Here is a 13,244-nt window from a genome sequence, read left to right as displayed (position 1 = left end):
GAGTAAATGCTACATTCTGCAAGCTGTGCATCATCTGTAAAAATGTTGTCCAAAATGATGATAATGTGATGCTTTCTGCTTCACTTCCCAGCTTGTCCATATACAAGAAGAGGTCCAGTTGCCACCCCTTCCTCACTCGGGTACCTGCCACGTATGACGTCGCCAAGGCGCGGCCCTCTCCTCAGGCTGAGCCTCTTGTCGTGTCGTGAGCCGTCCTGCGGAGAATCGCACTCCCCCCCGCTGGGGAATGTTCTGGTATGTGGGAACACTGTTGCTCTGATTTGAAATGTCTTTTTATGAGGTCACGTTTTGCTGCTTTGGCACGTGTCGGCCTTCACTGAATCCTGTTTAAGAGTCTGCTGTGGCAAATGTTAGGCATGTGTGTAGAAAATATAACATTTTATATTTATAAAACATGAGTTTAATTTGTTGTGTGACCAAGCTGGTAACGTGGTTTACTTATACAGTTGGTTGTCCCTCACCATATATTACGGTTCACTTTTGCAGTTCATCTTTTATATTGCTATTGTGCATAAAGCTTGAAAGAAAAAAAAAATATATATATACATGCTTATTGAAATATACATGATACGTTCTTCATATGTAAAGACAAACAACTAAAAAAACACTGTATTGTATAAAAACATAATAAGAGTGATGATAGCTCTCCTTGCCCACATGTGAGGGCATTACAGTACCTTAAGCGCTACATTTCTTTTCCCACTTTACTTGAATGGGGCCTATCCCCCAAATGCCAAAGAAAAAGCAAAATGCATGCCCAGACTTTGATGTTAGCTAAAAATGAGGCCCCAGATGTCAGTTGCAACTCCACATTTGTGCGCAAACCCCGAGGCCGATTTTCCTCTCCGAGTCCTCAATTGTACCCGACGTCTGTGGCATCTGACTTTCATCCCCATTAACTCCCACACATGCTCTCTTCTCATCCTGATTATAAAAGCAGCGGCGTCAAAAGTTTTTAAAAGCCTGGATGTGACGAGCGCCGTCAGTCACTCGCTTCCCCCCCGAAAATGAAATGTCATGTAAGTATCGGTCCTTTCTCTCGCTCTCCCATCTGCGGCTGAGTGACGGATGAGCGAGCGATACGACTCCATCCGAGAGTGGCGCCTGACAGTTTGATTTGACAGCCCTCTTCAAAGCAAATATACTCCTTGTTCCTGACACTGCATCAGCCTGACAATGCAGACGGGGGCGCGGGGGGATAAAAAAAGACATTTGTGTACATTTACATCTGTGCAAAATCATACAACTGCATATTTTTGAGTGTCACTCATTCTTGCTGGGATGGGCAGTTTATATCTTATTCATTTTCAATTTGCGCCCACAATGAATCCATCCGTCCATTTTGAACGCAAATTCAATTGTTTAACACGTGCAACGGCAAACCGCTGGCGACAGAAAGTGCACAAATATTCTGTTGCAAAAAAAAAAAAAAACGGCCACTGCAAGCTTATCGAAGGTAAAAGACCTCTAAAGTGAATTTGGAGGATTATTTCTAAATACACTCCACAAGATAATTGCTGGAAATGTGCAAAGGCTGACTCAATTGCACTCAATTTTCATTGTTCATCCAAAAGCTGCGTAATGATATACAGGGAGTCTTCGAGTTCCGTCCCTTCGACTTAACGACACCCGTGCCTCGTCCGTAGCGCCTTTCTTTTTTTGTTATTTTCCCACATTAATCACGGCATTTAAGTTATTTAAAGTTGTGTGGTTGTTGCCTCCAGCAACGAGCAGGTCGGCTTGCCATCAGTGCGGAAACACCAAATATTGCTTCCGTCTCTTCCGGGTCGCACAAATATCTTTTTTAAAATTACTCGACAAAGTATTTTGATGGTAAATATCGACTGAAATCCGACCTAAGTCCAAATTCAGGTAACTGGAGGACTCCCTGTTATAAGCACTGCTTCGATGAAGGAGGAGCTTCATTTCACTACAACCTCTGCGTGTAATAGCAAAAAAAAAAAAGTTTTGCTGCCATCTTGTGGTCCCTATGGGCAATTACAAATGGGATTTTCATGATTGGCGGGGATAGGGACTGAATTGCCACAAATAACAAAAATCCACAAGTAAATGTTTTCAAACATCCTCAGTTAATTTCATGTATTTTCTTTTGAGAAAATTGCATTTATTTATTTTTTACGCACCAAGCTAACATCAAAAGACAGCCTTGGACAGTTCTTAATGAATATGACACGTTTCCTGCCATTAGCAACTAAATACGCTTGATAACTTGAGTGCGTAAATGCGACATGCTTAAGATCCTCGTTTGCGTAATGTGCGATGCGTGGCGCTAAATGATTCATGGCAACCTTTTACATAATTTATAATTAATGGCAACCCGTTGGCTTGGAATTTATGAATAGTGAAAACGCCCGGCCGCCGTGGCGATCTACTAATTAATATCTTAAGTCGCCGTTGCTCACTGGGCAATAATGCCAGGCAACCACGGATGATCTGCGCATTTAAGTGGGGAAGGTCTCGACGCCGTGGCCGCAATGTGCATTTGCCCCAACAACTTGGCGGGGGGGGGGGGGGATCTTTCATCGGAGTTGTCACATGTTGTGGCTAATCACTTGGAGCGCCGTTAAGATTAGCGCTAATGCGTTTCCACCCTCTCGGCTGCGGGGCATCTTCAGTCGACTCGCTTCGTCGTGGTCGTCGCGAACCGCGAGAATGAGAACGTCTGCCATTGGCAGCAAAATGACTCCGGCAGCTTTGCAGTGAGAAGACTCGCTCCAATTGAAATGAACTCCGGAAAACAATCTTTGGGAAATGAACTTTTGAGGATGTTTGTCAACAATAGTCCGCATCAGGTACTTCCTGGTGGCTAAAAAGCAAGTGAGTCGTCGTCATTATTATAGTTGTAAAGCAAGTAAAGGCTGCAGAATGCATTCGACTCCAGGGAGATGACTTTGAAGGGGAAAACCAATTCTGGAGCTTTTCTAACACAACTCGTGTTTTTATGAAACTGTATGGATGGGCAACTTCGTTGATGGAAGCGGGGGGGGGGGGGGGCATTTTTCATCAGCGCTACTCAGGGTTTATGCGCTTCCTAGCCAGATGTATGACAAAAATGCAGTTTGGAAATATGCGCTGGCCTATAAATCGTAAAAATATATTCGCTATAAGATTGAGCAGGGAAAAAAAAGGTTTTCTGTAAACCCCTTGAATCCAAAAATTCTAACAAACCTCCAATATGCATTTTAAATGAAAAATAGGGGTCGACTCCCCCACAAAAGAATATATAAATAGTCTATAGTAATAGTGAATCCGTGGGTGCCGAACCAGGAGTATGTGGGACCACTGTAGTAGAGGAAGTGTGTTTATAATTAAAAAAAAATAAATAAATGTTTGGGAGATGAAAAAAAATAAAATAAATTTTGTAATTTTTTTAAAATAAATTTTTCCAATTAATGGGCCACTCAGAGTGTGGTCGCGGGCCACCAGTTTCCTATTTTCCTAACTTTTAAACTTTGGATGCAAAGCGAGGACTGCTAATATATATATTTTTTTTGCTTGTGTACTTCAGTACATTTCACAGTTTTTTTTTTTAAATAAAGGAGTTGAATCCGTAGTATGAATACCTTTGCAACCTCTGCTGTTAAAAAGTTACTAAAACCTCTGCAGTTTTGTAAACGGAAGTCAACGAGCCTTCAACTTGTTGAGTGGCGATGCAACAGCGCCATCTACAGCAAACTGTCAGTCATTGCATTGTTTTACAAAGCTGAATTTTGCAACTTTGTTCAAAAAAAAACCTGCTTGACATATCAAGAGTGAGTGGCAGCAAACGCTTGGTTTCCACATGACAAACCTAGCAGAGCAATAGATTGCACCGTGGCCAAAATGTAGCCGCTGATGTCCTTTGAAACAAAAACATGGCGCTCGCCGTGACCTCATGTTGACACGCCAGCGTTTTCCGAAGAAGCCCACAGGTCAGGCCTAAGCAATTGTGTTTACGAGCCCAATGTATTCTTAGCGCGGACAGCGTGTTGCAAACAAAGGCTCTCCTCTTCACTAATGGCCCCTGAGGCTCGGCCGCTATCTATTGATCTGCTGTCAGCCAATTTCAACGTGACTTATGCCGCTTCTTAATTCCCATTACTGTGCACACTGCAGCCTTATCGCCGGGGAACAATGGGCTTCTTGTCACTGGGGGCAAGAAAAAATATGAGCGTGCCAGCAGCGGCAACTCGTGACTCCTCGCCGCTCGGTGACCTCCGCGCTAGGCTAACGCTAAGCGCTCGCCGCCGACGCATCAGAAAATTGCATCTCGCCTTCTTTTCCTCCTCCATAAAGAATGCGAGCCATAAAGACGTCGCAGCGATGACTACTCGCCGTCCAGGCCTCGCCTTCCTTTCAATTATGTTTCTCTTCTCTTTTCCTACAAAGAGTAATAAAGCCATAAATTGCCCAACGGCCAGAAGGTACGGACATTCCGTCTCGGAACTGCAGTTGAAGGTGCCATAAAGCTCCCGCAAAGTCAAAGATAAGGATTTACAGTTATTTAACATCAGCACGCGGCCCTAAATCATTGGCAAAAGACAATTCAACGGGGGCCGCTGTAGATTCTCTCTCCCCCGGCCAAGACGTTTTTTGGTTGGCTTTGAAAGGGAGAATATGGAAACCTTACTGTCATCATTTGTATCAAAATGTCAAGGGTCACCATTAGAATATTTGACTGACGTATTGCCAGTCAAACCGACTTGACTTTAAAAATATGAATACATTTTGCCAAATTAAGGTCAAAGTCTTTTTGCCAAATTAGTTTCTGAATCATAATCTGTTTGTGCACCGTAGATCGGAAATAATGTCCTGGTTTTGAAAAAAAAAATTTCTTTCTTTGTTTTTCCCCCAAAAAAATAAATCTGATAAATCAATTTAATCTAAAGGTAATCAACATATTAATAAACTGCATTTGTGACCTTGCTGTACAGAGCTTGAAAAATGAAAATAATTCATTAGATTTTGTAGGAGGGTTGAATCTGTTTTGGGGGATATGTTTTAGACACTAAAATTACCATTTTAAATTGTTTATTCCTATTTTATTGCGGATTCATCTGACTTATTTAAAAAAAATCATAGAAAATATTTTAAAAATGGAAAAAAAGCACATTTTTAATGACTAAAGCTGCAATTGTGGAAAATGAAGGAATTACAAATGTTGGATTTTTGGGGTTATATATCGATACAGTGGACCCTGCATACTTATTTTTTAAATAACACCATTTTTCAAGTTATTTTCCCGTTTCTTTTTTTTACTTTTCTTAGAGAAATTGCATAATGAATGTTTATCAGCGGGGTTTTTTGTTAAAGAATTTCGCGGGATTTAATCTCCCCAACTCTCACATGCAATTCAATGGGCGGGCCGGTCCCTAGCCATTGTACTTTATTTTTCTAGATAAATGTTTTTTCATTTTTTTTCATGACTTATCATGTAGTGGGTCACGTTGCTGTTGAAACATTTGGTGATGCAAAGAATCAAACAGAGCAGGAGAGTTAAAAGCCAATTCCAGACCAGCTGCAGCCATAACTTTTATATCGCTAGCCTAACTGCATAATTGCCCGTCTCGAAGCCATCCTTTGCTTACCGGCACAATATGAACAAATAGCAACGTGCTTGCTACAAACCGTTTCATTTTTTCCGTGAACGTCGGTCATCCAGGTCATGTTAATCTGCAAAGTTTGAATTGAGGCAACTGGACTCGTTTGTTAAATTTGTTCTCTTCTTGTAAACGTAGGCCGTCACGCTATTAGGCTAACGATGTGCTCAATTACATCTTTCAACTTTTTGTTGTTTTTTTGCATGGATATAGTACAGTTGCCCCACTTATCTTATTTCCAGCCTTGATGCCACGAGTTAGTCAATAAAAAAAAAAAAAAAGAGTCCTTGTTCACTTTTTGGCTTCCTCAGATAAAACTCATGACTTGATCGGCGGGAAGACATTCATTTTTCTTCTGCAGACTGGTATTAATATCATAAAGGCGTTGAGAATCTGCTCGTTTAAGTGTTGCTTGTTTGGGCGAGTGCGTGTCGCTCGTAGCGTCCAAATGTCCCAGTTTGAACAAAGACGCCTTCAGCCCACCGGAACGCAAACGGGCTCCTTTCAGCGTGAAAACGCGCACGTCAGTGCCTCGGAGACGGCCGCCACTCGCGCTCAGCGTCTCCGGGTTCGCGACCCCGCAGCTATGATGAATGTCAAGCGCGACAATGTCCCGCTAAGTCGGCGTGCCAGCGCCGGCCAATCATCTCGTTATTGAGCGGGAAGGCGTAAAGCGGGCCTGTAATGTGACTCTAAATGCGACATTACAACCTATTTATCCGGCTAAGCATGTGGGCCGGTTATTCCGGCTCATGCGGTCATTCGCTTGGCTCCGAGCCCGCCTGTCACATTCGGCCCGAGAGTCGCCCAACAGCGCCGTTCTCGCAATGCGTGGCAGTTTGAAACCTCAGTCACCAGGGGGTCGGGGGGGGTGGCGGGGTTTGCAGGCATTTTCGGGGTTGAAATCCGGGGTTGGCTCATTTTGGAAGCCCACTTTAAAAATGCCCCAACTCATAGATCTCTATAAAGACTAGATGTCTTACGGTGCAGAATCCAACGTCCGCACGGGGCGGCCATCTTGCCACATGCAGCCAGTCCGACCTGAACAAACGTAAACTCTGATATTTTGCTTCGAACTTGCACGCTTAATAAAGTAGCAATCATTCTGGACGGATATGCATTAACTATATGGATTTTTAACCAGTATGTAGTATAATAACTACACTAATTTAAAAAGATTTATAGTTATTTAAATACAATTAAAAACAGGTGTAATGAATGAGAGAGGCGGAGCGAGATGACTGGCAAGATGGCCGCCCCGTGCGGACGTTCGATTCCATTGTCTTTATAGATATCTATGCCCCCACTAATCCAAACACGGTGTTGTGACTATAAATACGGCAGCAAATTTGTATCCATCTCAGCCAGGGGTCGGCCATTTTGCCACTTGCTGTCGACTGCCGATGACATCACAGTTGCACAGTTAGTTTCTCTCACAATATTAAAGAGTGATATTTTTCTGACTTCATTTCAATGGGGAAAGATCATGTTAATAAAAGATAAGATGAATAAAGGACCAGCAAAGTTTTGCAAAGAAAACCTGGAAAAGATCACATGACTTGAGCGATGTTTGCTTCAGCTCTAAAAGCGACATTTGTGGTTCCGCTGCAAACGCCACTCGTGCGTTGCGTGTGGTGTCGCTTTTTGTTCCCCTGCTGTCGTCCACGTGCCGTTTTTCGCTCCGCCAGGTCTCGCTCTCAGCTGTTCACTTGTTGGAGTGCGATGCAGTGTTTGTTGACAGACGTTCATCATGTCGCCGCGTTGGACCGACGTGTTGACAGCAATTAATGCATTTGATCCCGCCCTAGCGTTAAAATAGTCCAACACTCTTTGTTGCCTTTAACTTGACCTTTCATAACCCCACCAGAACTCTTTAAAAAAAATTATTATTTTTTTTTTACTGCTTTCAACCCCTTTGACCCTTCTTTGACCTTATTGCACCTCCCACTAAAAAAAAAAAAAAAAAAAAGCTCCAATCCTGACCGAGTGTTAGCATGCTAACAGCAAATCTTGAAAGCGACATAAATTCTTTCTTGTTGTCCTGCCCCAGGTCATGTGCGTGCGTGAAAGGTATTTATGACGCTTCACAACTGCCGAGCACCGGCGGGGTTGGCCGCCGGAAAAAGCCAAAGGCTGACGCCTATGTATAGCCAGATGGCTTTTATTTTGGTTGAGGGGGTTATTTCATCTTTCGGGTAGAACCCCCACCCCCCCCACCCCCAATCTGTCAAGTCTTGCTAGGCAGGTGCTAAGACGCGATTGACTGTAACTAAACACGTGCTGAACGCCTGGAAATCGCCATCTATTTTCACCGCACTGTCCCCATTAACACCCGCCGCATTTAGAAGCAAGAGTTGGCGTCCTCAAAATAAATCGGCTCATAGTGTGAGTATGTATTGTCATAGCTGCGGACTCACGATAATGTGAGGGGGAGGAAAAAAGAAAGAAAAGCTTATAAAGTTTTTTGGACATAATGACAACAGTTGCAAAGAAATCGGCTTGGTCATGTCATTGTCGTGCTCCAAATGGCTCGTCGGTGCAAAGCATTATGGTCTATGTAGTTCACAATGTTGTGTTGGGCTGAAGCGGGCAAAAAAACATTTTTGGGCCGGACGGAGATGTTGAAAAATATTTACCGGTATGAATGATTTCTATGGCGCAACAACCGTTAAAACATTCCAAATTAAAATGAAACTGCAGTAATAAACGAACCACCAGAGGGTGCTAAAACTGCACAAATGGAAAACAAGCGCTCCTTTTGAACAGATGCGCTGCTTTTAATATCGCCACGTGACGATGATGATATTGTGTCAATTTTAATACGGTGATACTGCCGTTATCGTTCCATCTCTGCAGTGTACCCCCAAATTTTTACTTTTTGCCATTTGCAAATTCTAGGGCCCGACTGATATGGATTTTTTTGAAGCAGATTATGATTTATGGCAGAAAAAAAATAATGATGGCTATTTAAAAAATATGTCATGTACAAAATGTATATTTTATTTGACCTCCAATGCATTTCAATGGGCGTCAATTATATGTGGATTTTCACAAGTCACAGGTCAGCCTGGTTCCTATTTCCCTGATTTTGGTCGATGTTTGTTTGTTTCTTGAGGATATTTGATCACCCTCTTAAAATAATTTTTGGGGCAAAAATGATTTTTTTGCCTTAATCATTTCATCATGATGCAAATTTATGAGGTGTTTCCTAAAAAATAGGGGAAAATGACTTAAACGATTGTTTTGAGAAGGCGTCCATTTGCAATTCAAGCAGGATAGGAATCGATGGATTCAAACCGTATTTGTGTGAACACAATCGAACAGATTAATAGCACGTGTGGCCTAACAAAAACTTTTTTTTGCAGTCATTTTGCGTATTACGTACTTATACCAAACGGACGTGAGAAGAGGCCCACGTGATGCCAGCGGGAACAAAAAGACGGCGGAGGAATCCAACACGCACACATCAACATGGCCTGCTGCGAATTTGTGCTCAAAAATCAAACTCCCAATCAAATCCTGGATGGTGAAAGTCTCCTGGGCGTCGTCCAAAACTGCGCCGCCATCCATCAACAATATTGCCGTACAGGACGCCGAGAAACTGCTTCTTTAAGCATTTCTCCGGGAGGCATAAAAGTATATTTACGGTCAGCGCGGGCAGGTATAAAAGAAGATTGGCAAACATGAAAATCAAGTCCTCTCGCGGGTGCCGTGGAGCCGCGTGCCGCCGCCTTAAATCATGGACGGGCCAAGAAAAACAACAGTGCGGTGGAAAAAGCGGCGCCTCGGGCCCAGGCTTTTTGCATTGTCTCTCTTGCGAGCACGTTCTTGCAGTCAATGTCTGTTTTCAGCCCTCTAATGAACTTCATCTGTCTTGTCCCGCACGCCAACGACACGTCGCACTTTAATGTAAGCTATAGTTTACCGTTTATTACCCGGCGCCGAGATTTAAGGATGCTGAGGATCGTGTTTCCGCGCATAAGTGATGCAGGATTGATTTCCTTTACAAATATATGAATCAGCGGGGTCATTACGGCGCTGGGCTCTTTCATTAAATTGAGCGATGGCTCCTGCTCGGCCTCGCGCCAGAAATATACTGCAGCTCGCCGGACTGCTTTTGGGAACGGCAGCATGTCAACTATCGCTTCATTTATCCCACCGTTGCAACGTCTGGAAAATAGATGGCTGCTTTCTCCCCATGTCATTTTTGATTCATCGGAATGGAGACGTAAAGTGTGAAAAGATGTGCAAATGCAATAAATACAAATGTAGCGCTCGCTCAAAATGGAAAGACGGCTTCATCTTCTGCCAACGGCGTTAATGGATGACGGCGCTGGGAAATTCCTCACGCGCTCGCTCGGCCAATATTGACTTTTCAAATAAAAAGACATTCATGGAGATAACGGCCATTTTGAATCCTCATTAGTCACCGCTAATCTGGAAACACGGCCGACGCGGCTCTCCGGCGAGTCGCCGTTCGCGGCCGGCCGCTCATTAAAGGAGAAATAAAAGAGAAAATAAATCCAATGTGAGAAGGCGAGCGATTGATCACCTCGGCCAGCGCCGGCTGCCTGCTTAACACTTTTATTGAGTCATTCAGCCCGGCCCAGCCCATCATCACTTTATCCTGAATGACGCCTGCGTTCAGGTGATACCACACTCGCCTCTCTTTTCATTTATTTTATGGACGTATTTCGGTAGAAGCGCGCACACACACACACACACACACACAAGTTGCTTGTTGATTGAGTGAATGCTCAGCAACTGTGCGGTGAATATCCAAAACGTGATCCTGCTCAATTTCTTGACGAAAGCACATCGTCTGCAAGCGCACTCGGCGCTCGCAAGACCCCCGAGATCCAAACCGGATCCACAAGGCTCGTATTCAGCAGCACCAGAACCCCTCCGGAGCACGCGGTCTCTCGGACAGATGGCCCCTGTTCTGCTGATCTGTGGAAATATGTTTAGAAATGCACAAATTGGTTTCTTCACTTTGGTTTACATTTTCAAATTAGAATTGTTTGTCGTTGCTTTGGGGAAAGTCTGAGACCTACTAAGAGACATCGTAATTGCAATGGATAGCACAACTAATGCCAAGGCACTATTTTACATTTTTACACAATTTTATTACTATTTTTTTTACTTTAGCGGACTCTAACTTCTGTTATTCTCTGAAAAACTCATTTGACGTGTATAAAATACAATAAAAATAATAATATATAAACATAAAATTAAATTTAAAAAATAAAATAAAAAAATATATATTTTTGGCACCATCTAGTGACAAATAATAAATAATAATAAAATAATATACTAATAAATTATAATAATGAACAAATTAAAAGTGCTTTGCTGCCATCTTGTGGCATTTACAGGAAATTACAAGGTGGGCGTGAATTACGCACGGCTTTTCAAATTCTGAATAGCGTTTAATTGTATGCGAGCTGTTTGCTAACAATCAACAATTTGACGCAATTTGTTATTTATTTTATGCATTATATATATATATATATATATATATATATTTTTTTTTTTTTTTTATTAATCAGCCAATTAAGAGTTTTTTTCTGCCCAAAATCGGTATTAGCCTAAAAAAATTCAATTTTAGTCGGGCTGTAGTGTCAACTACAAAAAAATTGAAAATCTGGAATACCAGTTCCAGTGTGTCATTTCACACTCACTGACTTTTTGATGAATCTCGTAGAACGCATCGTAAACCATAAATTCCTTATCAGGGGTAAACACGCATGTTTAAAAAAAAAAAAAAATCCCATCTGGGATTTTTCAAGCCCAACAAGAGCAGCCTGTCTCGGTTGAAGTGAATTTGTAGCAATCAGCATTTTGAGTCTTCTCAGCGGCGTCGCTGGGGATTTTCTCACAAGGACTTTCTCGGCCTATCAAGTATCCGCCGCCTGCGCAAGTCCTAGCACCTGACGACATGACTTCCTGCCGGGAGTTGCCGCTGTCACAATAAATCAGCGGCGAACGGGTTACGCTTTAATCGGGCCGGTGCCCCGTTTCACTCGCCACAAAGATGGCGACGCACTGCTTGATGGTTGACTGAGCTCGATGAAGCCTCGACAGAAAGTTCAAATTTGGTGAAAACAGACCCGTTGACCACAGATTGAGAATTGTGGATTTGAATCACGACTGAACTGACGTGCTGTGGTTTTGTCATTCAAGCTAAACGGTACATTTTTAATAATTATAATACAGTCATCCTTTTCACTTCTCGTGTCTCGCACCCTTGCGAGGACACGGCAGTCATCCCTGCTTGTGACGTAAAGTACAGTGGCTCCCTTGAGAAACCAGCCATTGTTTGAGATACGAGTGCTGCATGATTTCGCTGAGCTTGCACAACAAGCAGACTGCTTAGCTTAATGCTAACACACAATGCAAAACACCATTGGCGGGCTAACAGATAGCATCTACGTCTATTCGAGACCAGCCGACCTGCCAATATCTTTGTTCAAAAAACGCTGAACATTCACTATGCATTTTCCATGGAAAATTTGGGAGAAATTCCCCCCCCCCCCACCCCACCATTTTTTATTTTTTTGCAAAAATATTGGGGGGAACAATCTGAAAATTCGTGTGTGCCGAACCGCAAATTTGCGGGGGATAATGCGAGCATTGTAACAATACTTACTTATTCTTTATGCTCTATGGAAAGTACAATATTATAGAGTCTGATTTGTCTTATTAAAAAATGATTCCCCATTTTCTGGGGGGGGGGGAGTCTGGAATGGATTATTGGCATTTCCATTGACTTGAGTAGTGAAAGATGATTCGAGTTATGAGCAGAACTCACATGCGCCGCCATAAAAAGTCCAAATGTAATTACTGCGAGGGGGGAAAATTGTACTTTGTAGAATAAAATGAATTTGATGTGCATTTATTCCAAGCGGCGTTCCAATTTAAATTTCTCACCCACTCAGTGGTGCACGTAGCAGTTTGCCAGTCGATCCCTGCTTTTGAAAACCACACCGGGATGTTCCGTTTTAAAGAGAGAAATGACTCAAGTCTTGTGAGCCAACCGCAATAAATCCGAGATACTTCAAAAATAAAAAAAGGATCCAAAATGTCTCGATTCTCAGAAATGATAAAAAACTCAACCGTGCAACTCGAGTTTTTTGCCCCGAGTATTCGCTGTCACTTTTTTTCCCGGCTGCGTTTGATGTGCCGCAAAAATCTGGCCATGATGGATGATAACTCGGGGCGTCGCGCTTTGTTGTGAGATGTGAGGGGGCGGATGCTTGAATAGAGGATGTTTTGTGCATAAAAAAAAAAAGAAGAAGTCATGACTCCTTTGAACTTTTTGAATGATCGCAAGGCAAACACCAATAGAAGATTCCAGCGTGCTTGCACCAATAAACGTTCTTCACTCAAATAGACGAAATCCAACATGAATGGTCAGATGGTTCTGGATTTGAGTCACGGGACCATTTGTAATGGAAACGGTTGCTGAGTTATTAGGGGTGCTTTCATTTTTACAAGCGTCCCCAATTTTATTTATTTTTAATTTATTTTTTAATAGGAGCACTTGTGCGTCCACGATCACTGTACGGTCAGCATCTGCATATTAGCAGTTCAGCATTTAGAAATTTGCTGACTCACTTTTTC

At 42.7% G+C, this 13,244-nt stretch overlaps 1 long non-coding RNA gene across 6 annotated transcripts in view; it reads left to right on the top strand.

Annotated features, from left to right (window-relative positions):
• LOC144038069 (uncharacterized) overlaps positions 1–13,244 on the top strand; it is a 110,920-nt gene that overhangs the window by 5,404 nt on the left and 92,272 nt on the right. For all 6 annotated transcript variants that reach the window (XR_013289139.1, XR_013289140.1, XR_013289141.1 and 3 more), the window contains exon 2: positions 92–255. This is a non-coding gene — a long non-coding RNA (uncharacterized LOC144038069). The remainder of the gene's footprint in view (positions 1–91; positions 256–13,244) is intronic.

This window comes from Vanacampus margaritifer, chromosome 18 (genome assembly GCF_051991255.1).
Source record: "Vanacampus margaritifer isolate UIUO_Vmar chromosome 18, RoL_Vmar_1.0, whole genome shotgun sequence".
NCBI classification, from domain to species: domain Eukaryota; kingdom Metazoa; phylum Chordata; class Actinopteri; order Syngnathiformes; family Syngnathidae; genus Vanacampus; species Vanacampus margaritifer.
Note: the sequence above shows the minus strand (reverse complement) of the source record. Positions and strands in the feature narration are given on the sequence as shown.